This window comes from Thermobia domestica, chromosome 11, assembly GCF_964235325.1.
Source record: "Thermobia domestica chromosome 11, izTheDome1.hap1.1, whole genome shotgun sequence".
NCBI classification, from domain to species: Eukaryota; Metazoa; Arthropoda; class Insecta; order Zygentoma; family Lepismatidae; genus Thermobia; species Thermobia domestica.
Genome location: NC_137464.1, coordinates 181724129 through 181738628, shown reverse-complemented (window position 1 = coordinate 181738628; position 14500 = coordinate 181724129). Strand labels below are relative to the sequence as shown.

At 33.4% G+C, this 14500-nt stretch overlaps 2 long non-coding RNA genes across 16 annotated transcripts in view; one reads left to right on the top strand and one right to left on the bottom strand.

Moving 5' to 3' along the window:
• LOC145664600 (uncharacterized) overlaps positions 1-8113 on the bottom strand; it is a 220733-nt gene extending 212620 nt beyond the window's left edge. The window contains exon 1 of one of the 2 annotated variants that reach the window (XR_014127495.1): positions 7359-8113. This is a non-coding gene — a long non-coding RNA (uncharacterized LOC145664600). The remainder of the gene's footprint in view (positions 1-7358) is intronic. The other variant, XR_014127496.1, reaches the window with a different exon arrangement.
• The window catches only part of LOC145664599 (uncharacterized), a 485044-nt gene that overhangs the window by 429097 nt on the left and 41447 nt on the right, over positions 1-14500 (top strand). For 2 of the 14 annotated variants that reach the window (XR_014127480.1, XR_014127482.1), the window contains exon 1: positions 8335-8481. The exons of 8 other annotated variants lie outside the window; for them this stretch is intronic. This is a non-coding gene — a long non-coding RNA (uncharacterized LOC145664599). Of the gene's footprint in view, positions 1-8324; positions 8509-14500 lie in introns of those variants that run through there. 4 more of the 14 variants (XR_014127490.1, XR_014127483.1, XR_014127481.1 and 1 more) reach the window with 3 other exon arrangements.

Genomic DNA, 14500 nt, shown 5'->3' with positions numbered 1-14500 from the left:
CTTTGACACAGAAATTTTCAGAAAAGCTGAACATGTTTCTGCTTATTTTGAATGAGGAGTTTATATGCTGAATTTCATTTCCCACACATAAGGGATTCATGTCGTATTGTATTCTGGGCAAAACATTTGAATCCTCTTTACCTCTCTTAGTATATACGTTCAAAAATACTTTTCTGATTCATTGCTCTCGTAAAGGGATGATTTTTTTTCTTCAAATCTCATGATTTTAAATATATTAGTATGCTTTGGGCATCTAAGAGTGGGCGAGTTTCACTCTTTCATATAATGATTCAGATTGCCCCCCTTTCCCTTTCAAAAGCGGCATTTTCGGCAACGCTGAAATACATATTCTCTTACTTTTTATTTAAGAATTTATATACCAATTCTCACATCTTCAACTTAAGCGAATCCTCACATTCAGTACTTTGAGAATAAATGAAGAGAGAGCCAATATTATTGAAATGACCCCCCCTCCTCCCTCCCGTTAGATACAGAATTCTCAAAAGCGCTGAAACAGTTACTTTTTTATAATTAATTAAGTGTTCATATACTGAGTTTCACATTTTAAACTTTAGCGAATCCCTACATTCTGCATCTTGCGAATGAGTATAGGGAAATTTCTATATTATTGAAACTGTCCCCCTTTTTCCTCCTTAGGAGTGAATTTTTCGAAAACGCTTAAACATGACTCTCTTGTTTTTATTCAAGTGTTTATATATCAAATTTCGCCTCTCCAAATTACGCGAGTCACTACATTCGGCACTTGTGAATAAAGAGAAATTTAAATACTATTGAAATTGACCCTTTTCTTCCCCATAGAAGAAGAATTTTCAGAAACGCTGAAATGTAATTCTTACTTTTGACTTAGTCGACATACCGAATTTCAGATCAACATAACTAAGTCCTCACATTCGGTACTTTCTGATTAAACAAAGGGAAATTTCAGTATTTTAGAAATATTCCCGTTAATTTCCTTAGGAAAAAAATTTCAACGCTCAAACATGAATTTCCTTATTTTTAATGGAGAGTTTATAAGAAAAGTTTAATCTTGCTCAACTTCAATGATTTGTGATACACTATATTTTTGACAAAAATTTGAACTCCCATTTCTCCCCCCCCCCTCAAAATGCGTATTTCCAAAAACCCTTCCTTATCCCTTGTCTTTGTAACAAAAGGAATACTTTGTCCAAATTTCACGTTTCTACTTCTAGCAGTATGGCCACTTATCCTCTTTTATGTAATAGTATGGATTCAATATTATTCTAGAGAGATGAGAAACTACTATTCTTAAGTGTTTACTTTCTATTACGGAATATATAATTTCAGACAGGAATATTATGTACACGACTCAACTCTTCGGTTAGTCGAACAGAATTAATATACGAGTATACTTTCTGATTATTTGATAGTTTATAATGAGTATTTTTTAAAGTTTATAAATCATAAGCTTGAGAAGTTACTCAATTAATTTCATCGCTAACGCTCTAGCCTTTGGTGCGAGCGGTCCCGGGTTCGATTCTCAATGGGGACACCCATTAGTCAAAAAAGTGTAAAAAGCTTTTTCAGGTCAGCCATCCTGAATGAGGTTTTCCTGGGTTTTTCTCATTCATACCAGGCAAATGCCGGGGTGGTACCTAACTTATAGATTCAGGCCGTTTCCTTCTTTCGTTTTCCCCAGATAGTGTGCTCGCTGAAGGACGCCATCCCTCATACGTGACGGGCTAAATGGCCACAGATGCCGAAAGCTCAGAAATCTAAATCCAAAATCAAATTAATTAAAAAAAAAAACAACCTAAAATAATTCAAATGTTAAACAAAATTATAGATAAATAACCAAAACGCTTTAATGGCACCATAACTATGAGGACAGTATAAACGGTAGAACGATAATATGTAATTAAGCTACATTTTAAGAATCTTATTCGAGTTGATAATACAAAAAAAATCACATTTTAAGGACTATTATTTAACTTAGTTGTAGCTGAAAGTCCGTCTCTCTTCAGCACCAAGTTTGTGTACGGCAGGGCCTACTTCAAAGTGGGATCAATGCACTACTATTCGCATTCTATTAGAAGCTCTCTGTCTACAGAGGATTAAATCGTGGACCATACACACAAAAAAATGTATAGTAGTACATGGCCACGAAGCAGTAGTAGCCCTATTATTGTGGATTAAACTGTTCTAATATCGAATTGACAATACTTCGTTTCTGTTCTTAGTCCGTTTGCTTTTTCAATTAACGTTATGAAATTGTAGGACTAAATAAATGGTTTTGAGTGAAATCATTAGGAATTAAATACAAAATATTTTGTTTACTCCTTTTATACGAAATATTTCTTAGTTTATTAAGAAAATTACATAAAAGAACAAAAATTAATGTCGTCTATGGTCAGAAATTAACAAATAGCTAATAAAATACAAATCATTAAAAAAAGTTGAAAATTAGTCGCTAATTGCGAACTATATCATAATTTTTTTTATTTGCATATTTTTATTTTAGAAAAATTGTATTTTGTCTCTTGATGGGTTTAATTATTAAGTGAAGTCTTCCGTACCAAATGCGGTATTTGCTAAACTCACATTGTCTTATTCATAAACAAATTCTTGTTTACTTCGGTAATCAGCAAATGTTGGACTAACGCCAATGTCAAGAACAGTTTAATCCCGCGCATAAACAAGTAAGAAAAATATTGGGAGGACTTACTTAAAATTTGCTTTGTATATCATTCACGCAGTTAATAAGAAATGTACTTATATAATGAGAACACTTACACAGCTGTATGTTGTCGTATATTTATTCGTATATACATGATGAAATTGATAAATTTATGTTTAAAAAAATAGATTAAGTTCTCATATTACAATATTTACTTCACGAATTCCGGTATTCTCTTTTCATATGTGGTGATCAAAATATGAAACTCAAACTGGCGACCTATCACTATTGTGACTAAAACGCATACAAATAATCTAAAAATTATCTTACTAAGAATTTACGCAAAATTGTGCATTTACGCTAAAGGAACTAAACTGATGCTTGATTACGAATATTCACTTTGACTAATTTTTGATTAGTTATTAAATGACAGATGTATATCAAGATTAGTCTCCGCGAGTACTTAATAAATAAAACTACTTTTTACTTTTTTTAAAGAAAGTACATTTTTTTTTCAGTGAAAGCTTTCACCCAACGAGCAATAACAAAAGTAAATTTTAAACTATGATTTGCATATAATTTTCAGCATTTCGTAATCAACAGTTTGCTATATAGGCTTCCAACACGCTTCTTACAATTGAACTGAATTATTAGGATTCTCAATTTTCCAAAATCCGCGTTCAAGGTAAATATATTCATATATATAATAAATTAATTTATTCCATATTATCATTATATAGTGGATGTCATTTTATTTGACATGTAAAATATGTGTTAGAATGAATGAACGAACAGTGATAATACTAACATTTAAATATTTTAATTCTCGTTGAATTTAATTTCTTATTTATTTATGTATAAGATTTGGAATTGTCGATGAGAATATTCTGTATTGAAATTCTAGTAATAATGAAAAATACTTCTAATTTGAACACGAAGTGTACAAAAAATCACATATATCGTCCAAGTTCACTTATCGTATTAATTAATGGCTATTGTCGAAATTGTACAAGTTTATTATGATTTAGTTAGCTTCTTTATATTCAAAGAATCGTTGGCCATATTTTCAAGGTTCGCAGAAATGTGTCGCAGCACAAAAATTATAAAATTGTAATTTATTTTCATTTTACGCTAACGAAGTAATATTGTTAACCAATATATTTCATCAAGTACTAATGTGTTTTTCTAGACACATTAAAGCGAACGTACTCCCATTCTGAAATATACGTCTACACTTCCTTCTTTTGTTTTAAATAGGGTAGGTAGTGATTTTTTTTTTTTTAATTGTAACAATTCCGGGATGGGATTTCACTACATGTTGCTCAAGATTACAGATGACCATTAGTGATCGGAGCGATGTCTTTTCCTGTATCATGGTTGAGTTAGTTTTAAGCCTAATTTCTCCTTCCTTCCTTTAGTCATAATGAAAGCTGAATTTTACAGTTATAAGCAATTGTTTAATTTCTTATTTCATAGGATGACAATGACTAAATGATTACTCTATATTACTTTGGGACTGATTTTTTTTAAATTTTTATTTTAGGAAATAATGAGGCCAGCATAATTTAAAATAAAAATTAGAAGAAAACTAATTTATTAAAGCACCTGAGTTGATCCGCCTCATTTTTTAAAAAATATATGCAGAAACTAAAGAATAATACTAAAGTTGCTTTGCTAATTAGCTAGTTTAAAATATTTGTTTTTAGTGAAATAGTCTTGGCTGTCGACGCGTTCTCTATTGTCAAGGATCACCCTACTCAAATAAATTAGCATAATCAACAATATTTTGTATTCTCTAGAAAATTACGTGAAGAATTTTTGTATTACATTAAAAATAGTGAGAAAGTGGGCGCGATGTGCATATAACTTTATATATATATATATATATATATATATATATATATATATATATATATATATATATTGCAGAAATCTATCAAAATTTCTTTGCGCAATTTTCTATTTAAATTTCTCTCTGCCTTATTTTTTCTATTAAACTTTTTCTGCATAATTTTCTATTAAAGTTTCTCTGCATTATTATTCAATTAAAATTTCTCTATGTATTTTTGTATTAAAATTTCTCTGCATTATTTTTCCATCAAAATTTCTCTGCCATACTTTTAAATCAAAATTCATCTAAGTAATTTTGTCTTAAAGTTTCTGTTCTATTAACATTGTTCTGCCTTATTTTGCTATTAAAATTTGTATTCGTAATTTTCTATTAAATTTCTTTCTCTTATTTTTCTATCAACATTTATCTGCGTAATTTTCTATTAAAAATTCTCTGCGTTATTCTTTAATCAAAATTTCTCTGTATTATTTCTCTATTAAATTTTCTCTATTTTATTTTTGTATTAAAATTTCTCTGGGTTATGTTTGTATCAACATTTCTCTCCGTTAATTTTTATCAAAATTTCTTTGCGTTATTTTTCGATTAAAATGTATCTACGTAAGTTCCTATTAAAATTTCTCCCTCTTATTTTTCTATCAAAATTTCTTTGTTATTTTTCTAAATTTATCTGCGTAATTTTTTATCATAATATTTCTATATAATTTTGTATTGATATTTCTGTGTGATACGTTTATTAATAATTCTCAGCGTATTTTCTATTAAAATTTATTTCTTATTAATTTTTTTTATAGGAATTACGGAATACTACTGTGTTTATGAGATGGAGCCTTATTCCGTAAAGGTTTTCGCAAAATTCGCGGATTGCAACACACTCAAATAATAACACACACTCAAATAATAACAAACAATAACACACTAACTGCTTTGGCGCCAATCGCAAAGTAAAACGTAAATTTTGTGTTCCGTTGACGCGAATGAGTACAGAATTAGACGCATGGTCTTTGTTTTTGCTCAGCTTGTTATCTATAACATCATACTTCATTTAAACAACGTATTCTTTGACAATGACAATATTTTCGGTAGGGTATTGACAACATAAACTATTCACTATGTAACATTTTGCAATTACTATATAACTACGCAATTAGATTTTAGCGTTATCTTTGGACTTCAAAAATATTTTTTAAAATGTGAAAAATGCGGTCAAGAATAATCAGCATTTTTAAGTAAATAGAAGGAATAAAAAAAAAAAATACGGATCTTAAATAACTTTTCAATTTGTTCTAATCTTCTTCATTACTGCATTTCAACAGATAAATTTATTTGAAATATTACAGTAAATATCATATAAGGTGTTTACTAATATTTTCGCTGAATTGAAATTGAAATGAAAATGTTAACGTCCCACGATTATGCACTTCAGGCTAAAGGAAACGAATGATTAACTGAAGGAAAGGATTGTGAAATTAGATTTTATGCTCTCCTATCGGGAATCGAGTCCGGGATCACATGCACCAAAGGCTCATGTGCTAGCCACTAGACCAATAGGGAAGGCTTCACTGAATTGTCTTAATCTTGTTTAAATCGTAGCCAATTTCCACTAAAATTTTTAATCATTTAAAATTCTTCGATTTGAGCTATAAAATGTTTATAAATATTGTTACAGACATTATTACTTTTTTATTATTATTATTAAATTATGAATTAAAGAACTGACGTGCATTTGAAAAAATCGCAATAGCACATTTCCCTTAATGAAAAATGTTATGATTTACAATTGTCATTTTAATAAATCAACACCTAAAGTACTCTGATATTGAATCTTCGCATGTATGGGACCGTAGAGAATTATTCCGAACCTGAGCGGCAGCCCACGATTGACAGTAACGCGGAATGGTGCGCCGCTGAGCTCAAATTATGTTTTGCATCATCGCTACCTGAAACATGTTAACATACGAAGTAATGTGTATCTTGAATTATCTTGAGATAAGACTTTGTTACCTTGTATTGCTATATTATTAATTTATTTAAAGCAAAATATCGCATTCTTAATCCGGACAGTATATAAGATTTTCCGCAATTGCAATTTGACACTGTATTGTGTATAGAGCAGGTAACCGTTTCACACATTAAAATGTTACCGTATTTAATATTTGTGCATGACGTATCAAAATAATTCCTCTGATGTTATTTTTAAATTGGTAGAATAAAATTAAAATTAATAGGTTGTGTTAAAATTTAAAAGCGGCGAATAAATTTTACAATTTTATGTTGTGTGCATGTTCAATTCACATTTATCTGGAAATCCGTATTTTTATAACATGCTTATACGCTTGTAATAGTAGCAATTATAAAATTATTATTTTTAAAAATGTTAATTTCTTGTGTAATTAAAAAAAAAGTTTGTGGGTTTATTTTTTTAAAATATACATTTAGATGTGTCATACACTTTATTGTGTACATCTGACATTATCATTATAATCATAAACTTCTGATGTCAGTAGTGGATTTGTGAGTATATACATCAATTTATATACATCTGAGACGCACATTGCAAGTTAGACCGCAGTAAATTACTCACTTAACCAATTTACCTACCAGGGCAAAGCAATGTTGCTATTGATTCGCATGCAGAATTAGCAAAATGGCGTCAGGAGTTTGCGCAGAATGCATTCGACATGCTACGTTAGCTAGACTTCTATATACAACATGAACCTTTTACGTATGCTAACAAAGATGGGAGATACGCTATGGTTTCGGGCAGGGTTTTTTTCTTTAAAAATGGAAATTTTTGGATAAAACACGCACAATAATTACTAGTGTCCAAAAGAAAATTGGCAACGTACTTACATGATTACGTATGTCGAACTTAAAGACTGTATTTACTGTTATTATCGCCCAGGCGGAGGGGGGAAAAAGTGAAACAACCATTCTTCCTCCGCAAGCACTCTCACCTTGAACAGCACAAACAAAAAAATGCGCACGCAGACCACTCACGCGCACCGGACACAACCACGTGAAATCATCAGTGATGGATTATCGTTTTTCTCAAATCTTCAAGGAGAGCAACGAGGGAAAAAAAGGGATGTGATGACGGTTGTGCATATTTTGCTAAGAAAACAATTATTGCCTCCGATGCATTCGAAAAAAAGGAATTACGAATGTCCTTAATCGCAATACTATCATGACAACAACACACCATAAATGCCACTGCTAACGAAGCCCGCTGAATTTTGTCTTTTGCTACCGTCTCGGTGTCTTCTTAAAACGCCGTCTCGACGCCTGCTGGTCACCTCCGTCTGTTATCTTTCGTCTGATTTATACATGTAGACGCTGGCTGGCACTCTTTACAACGTTGCCAGGTGTACTTTTTTTTGCCCCTCTTCTTTTCCTTTTGTCTTCGTCAGTGCCTTCTCTCGGTCATTGCTTTGAGGAGGAAGGAAGAAAAAATATCTCGGAGGGGGAACGTCACAGAGCGCAGTCGTCAATGGAACAAAGGAACGGTCAAGTCTGTTTTCGTCTCCCTCTACTTCTCAAACTCAAAAGGTTTTGCTTGTGTGAATTGTTTTGCCTGCTGTACCATTACGTTTGGCAACGCTGGAAGAATGTCTTAACATTTCTCTCTCCCTCTCTGAGGCGTTGTTTTCTTTTCTCCTACCAGACATTCACCCCACTGACATTGAGAGAGCCCGGTAGTGGGGATAAGGTCCGCGTGAAGAAAATGAAATGAGCTAATATGAACTTGCTTTTTTCCTTTCGTAAGCTCTCTGCGGGGCCCGCTTCTCTCATCTGGTTCTCAGTCTGGACATCTGTAGTGTTTTATTTTTATCCCTACGGTGAGGCAGGGGGTAAGGGAAACTGCATCAGTCTGTACTTTCCTCGCACAGCTAGGTTTCCTTTGCTACAAACAGTGTTGCGTCGCCGAGAGCTATTATCTTCGATGGAAAACATTTAGTTAGGTCAAGGTAGACAGGTGAAGGAGGAATGTCCTACAAATTTGGTAGAATATTAGAAGTAAAAATGTTACTTTAGAATATTCTTAGTGGCTATTGTTTTCTTTTCTAAACGAGAGTAGATGTAGATCTGCGGGAGCTGTTGGTTTTCAAAACTATCGGAGATGAAATCTTTGTAACTAATGTGTAGGCCCTGTAATTTCGATCATTTAAAAGCATTAGGCACTGAGAATGATACTTACACTTAACTTCCTATATATATGTAACATCATTCAATATTATTTTCTGTCTGTAGCTTTTAATGTTCCGCCACATTTATTCCAAAGTTTATCGCAGCAAAGTAGGGTTGGGACAACTATAGTTGGTAACTAAAACTTTAGATACCGTAGGAATATTTTGCAGTGATCTAGTAGTTGGTCTTTCAATAGAGAAAATAAAAATATAGGTAACAGGAAACTAACCAAAGTAACTAGGCCTACAATAAAAAATATCAATGAACATGATGAGTTCAGTTTCCTTCATATAAAAGACTAACTGAAATGCCCGTTCTTCACACGGGGAGAGTAGTATTTTTAAAGTATTTAAACCCTCTTGCTCCTTTAGGATATGCATTTCAATCGTAAAGCAGTAATAAAAAATAGTAAGATAGGCCTATTATATTTTTGCATACATTTTGAACCTCTATCCCCCTTCGATACGTCATTTGATCAAAGTAACATGAAAAGCTTAACTCATGGTAAGTAGCCTACCACAGTATGTTCAAAATTCATTTCAATGTGAAGAAATACATTATAGAAATGACCCCTTTCCCCCCTAACACAAAAGATTTCAAACACACTGGGATACGGGTATCCTTATTGTGAATGAGGAGTTATATACAGAATTTCGTGTTTCTAACTTGACGGATTCGTGAGATACTGTATTTTTTGACATAAATTTTGCTCCCTCTACCTTCTTAGGAGATATTGTTTAATCAAAGCAACATGATAGAAACTGCTCGAGGTAGATACAATCTACGTTCTAAAATTTATTTCAAGTTGTTCAACCGTTTTCCCGTGATCCGATCACAAACAATAGGCAGCATCGGTTTCAATGTGAAGAAAATTATAGAAAATGGTTCTCCTCCCGCGCTGGCACACTGGTTCATTTATTTTTAATGAAGAGCTTATATGCTAAGGCCGTGTCCAAAAGAGGCAAGTGCGCATTCGAAGTACACTTCTTTCCGAAACTGACGTCACCTAGTGTGCCTCAAAAGGTCCAAGTTCACAAGTCTGCGAGAATGTACACTACGTTAGTATACTTGTGTGCTTAACATGGCGTTTTCTCCTAAAATGACCTAATAAAATTTTTTAGTCATATTCTTAGTATTTTTGTTGAGGTGAATATATTAGCGGGCTGATGTAATAATAAATTTACTTGATAAATATACAAATTAATGATTTTACAAGTGGAATGTAAAAATGTTAAGCAAATAACAAACGTATTTACGTTCCGTTCTTTGAGTATGCAATGGAATTTAAAATAGTGTAGGGGAAGCAACCAAATGGTTTCTTTAATAATGCTTGTTCTTAAATATTACATGGTTTATGTAGCTTAATTGAAATAATTACAGTATCGGTAATACAGCTATTTGCACGTAAATGACAAATTTTAATGGCATATGAACTAGAATGTTAAGCTCTAGCATAGAATAATGAATACCTAAATTATTCATTTCTCTATAGCTATAGCTACAACTGCAGCTGCAGATGTTAATTCGTAGGTAGATAGGCCTAATTTTCTAGTTTTGATTCTAAACAAATTCCTTTCAAAGCTACCATATTTCCTTGCACTTGAGAGAGACTGTAATACGCCAACTACAGTACATTTTGCAATTTTGACAGCTGCCCAAAAGTGAAATACAGATCGAGAATTTCTTTCTCCACATTTAACAAAGATTTCACAATCTTTACTGTGGCCATTTCATTTTATTTATTTTTGATTCTTCGATTCAGTGATTGGATCTTTCGGTTCCGTTTTTTTTTTTTTTTTTTTTTTTTTTTTAACTTGCCTGTTAGTTGCTAGGTTGATTCCTTTCTGTACCGAAGTTTAATATTTAACTCACATAGTATAGCCGAGCAACCGTCAGCGAGTGAAGGCGGGTTAGAGCTCCGCAGGGCACGTTCTTTTCTGTCTTTGTTACGAATCGGTGCATTGAACAATTCATTGAATTAAATGGCCAAACTAAAGACTTGCCTTCCTCTTAATTAATTTAATCCAATTACTGTACTAACTATGAAAGATTATGAACAAATAATTCCTTCCGTATACTTGAACAATGAGAACCATTACATGACATACTGTATTTTTTCATAAAATCGTCTCTTAATTTTTATAAAATTCTTATTATGTTAGTAGTAGTTTTTATAGTTATATTTGAACGAGGGGATTTGTTTCGTTACTGAGTAACCATTTTCGCAGTGGGAAGCATGTAGGAGAGACAGCCGGGTGTATTTCAAGAGAGTTGTAGGGCGCGGAAAACGTAGTGAAGTGCACGCAAATGTTGAAGTGTATACAATGTACAGAACTCCATTCGAGCACTGGCGGGAGCTCATGTGGTTCGGATTCCACGTTAATCAGTAGGTCCACGTCTCACATAGCCTCGCTGCTGAAAGGGACGCTAAACTGAAATTCAACTCAACTCCATTCGAGCAGGCTTATCAGATAGTAATCTTACATTTTTTGTTATTTTTACCATATTACTTTAATTAGGATTATTCACCTTGAGTATATGTGATCCTTATAGATTGATGATTTCATAGTGACATATAGCTTTTTCCTGCAAATTTTTGTCCTCATGTTGTTCAACTCCACCACTTCTTTCTTTGTCATCGTTGTTAACTTTTGGTGTAGATTAAAAATATGGGGACACTATTTCGAAGATTTACGTTTAAATCTATAGATTCACAAAGAAAGAGTAACATCCAATCCGTATACCTGTAACTGAAGCAATACAGTAGAACTACGACAGCTATAGTGTAATTGTTGTGTATCTATCGTACAGGAAGCAATTATACCCAATATGTACTATCTGTCAAAGTTGTTTTGAGCTACATTATTGTAAATAGCACTCCCCTCGGTACCATAGGTGTCCTAACGCTCTTGCAAGTTGCCTACTTTCACTTGCAATGAAATTTCTAAGCTATTTCGCAACAGTGTCGTCAGCGCCCTAACCGCCAGTGCTACTCTTCTCTCGGGCGATTAATAAATATTCCCTCGCGCAACCTCGTAATAAAATAGAACATCGCCAATAGTTTATTGGTTTTATGCTGTTACGAGTTTCTTGTGCACCTAAGACAACACACATTTTATATATACAGTATATAGGTATTGCCTTTACGCTCCACTCTTGTTAATCTGCACGTGAAAGATCCGAAATTACAAATATTTGCATGTACGGCAAAGCTGAAGGTGTTGGCATACATGAAAGAAACTTAAGTCATTTTATAGTTAACCCATATTGTCAATCTGTACGATATATTCAATATAACTGGGAAATCATTCATCTAAAAAAAAAAAAAAAAAGCATGCTTATTTTTTCTAGTACGCGAAATCCTCCCTTCCTTTGTTATCAATGTTTCATATTCTACCACGATGAGGCGCTCTGATCAAGTGCAGATCAAAAGCTAATCTGGCGAAGTGTGCACTATTTAGTGTGCACTGCATTCGTAGACTTCGAGTGTGCATCCTAAGTTTCGTCTTCCTAACTTGACACTAAATTTTTCACATAAATTATACTCCGTCTCTACCCCGTTAAAATATTAATTAATGCATATCATATAGAAATCCTGTTCGAGCCAGTCGTATTCTTATGATTCGATCACACACATAAGATGGATTTCTCTTTTATACTGTATACTAGCAGGATACCCGTTCTTCGCACGAGGAGAATACGTTTCATTTTCGACATAGGTACATACGAGGCTGAATTTGGATTTAAACGGCATCGGAAGTGTCACTGTTCGTCTCAGCGACCCCCGAAAACTATGGATGTACACTAATATTGGTTATTTTCTATCATTTTTAATATCTCTCCTCCCTCTCCAGTAAGTTGCACCGTCAAAGCGAAATGATAAAAACCATCTCAGATCCTAACCTCCATGTGGAAAATTTGATCGAGATTTGTCTTGAGTTTCAAGAGTTCTTAAGTTTTATTTATTTTTGTACATCTTCCTTCTCCCCCTCCTCTACGTTATACCGTCAAAGTGAAATGATAAAAATTATACCAAGTCTGAATCTCAACTATGTTGAAAATTTGATCGAAATCGGTCGGGAGGTGCAAGAGCTATGAAGTCACGTAATCACTTTCATTTATTTATTTATATCTATCTATCGATCTCTCTCTCTCTCTCTCTCTCTCTCTCTCTCTCTCTCTCTCTCTCTCTATATATATATATATATATATATATATATATATATATATATATATATATATATATATATATATATAACTGTTATATATATATAGACCAAATTACCATATTTTATTAATTTAAAGAAAGGGCATAAGGTTCAATACCCAGAATCGAATATAAGAATTTAAACCGGAGTAGAGTTTCCGATTCCACATCTAAAATGCTTGTCAGGGCCTTCCCATTTTTTCAATATACTTCAAAAATCAAACAATAATACTAATTTTCTCTCCGTAGTTTTTCTTTTTTATATACGAAATTCTATTATGTATCTGATGTGTTACTTCATTTGTTTTCTTGAGTCCCTACTGTTGTGTTTACGTGGTGTTATTGGACCCAGATGCAGCTACCAGACATCCCGGTTTAGGCGGTACAGTCTCGGATTTACATCGTCTGTCTATTCCAAAGTTGTCCAAAATTCAAAATGTCCCGACTTGTCTCTAAATTATAAGTTAACATCATCCGTACGATATTTAAATAATAATAATAATAATAATAACATCTTATTAGCCATCGATATCCAACTAATAGGAATTAGAGACTGACAAAACCGGTTTGTAGAGAACTGGACATTTCGATTTTCTCTCAAACCAGTACAGTTTTTCATCGAAACCGGTTTTTTGTCCGCTACTTATAGAAATCAATAATTTAGCTTCTACCACTCACTTTTGGTAAGTGTTGACTTATTATTTAATTCAGTACTTAGAACTTCGTAAAGGGGGGGGGGGGTAAGGCCCCAAGCAATATCATTTTAGGTGTTTGTATACATATCCGAATATGATAAATTTTATTTTTGTATATCTTGCTCAAGGGGGAGTTAAATACCTAGAATTACGACTTGGCGTATTAATTCACTATTAATAGTCAAATAATGCACTATTTCCTTCGACCCGACCTTCCTCCGACAATTCGTTCTCTCGTTTCCACTCGTTTGTATTAGTCAGTCTCAGATTCGGAGGGCTCTAGATCGGGGTTGCTGCATTGCCGAAATAGGGATCCATTTCTCGCATTGCTTTCTACGTCCTTTTCCATCCTTCCGGTAAGTTTTATCCAATGTTGCCGATCCTAACCAGTGTTGCCATATGAGCTCTCCTTGCGCCGCCATTGTTGCTCATTGATTTGTACCAGGAATGTACGCAGATTGTTGGTCCTGGGGGGTCCGGACCCCCCGAAATTTCGACTTTTGTGTAAATTTAGCCTAATTTCAGGGGCAGTTTTAGGAATTTTAATATAAAATATCCTCATATTAAGATTGGACCCCCCGAAATAAATTCCTGCTTACGCTCATGATTTGTACATGAACCGAACCTCCGGGTCAAATAATGCACTGTTTCTTTTGACCCGATCTTTCTCCGACAATTCCTTCTCTAGTTCTATTCCTTTTTGTTCTATATTGGTACATTTTCGGCGGACTATAGCTTAGAACTGACGCATTTTCGGATAACAACTTCTTATCTTAAATCACTTCTTTTGTCATTCTCCATCATCCCTTGAAGTTTGACCCATCATTAAAAATACACCCTGTATACAGTATATGAATGAAGGTTGAGAAGAGCAGTGAAACCGAACACTGTTTACGTATTAATAC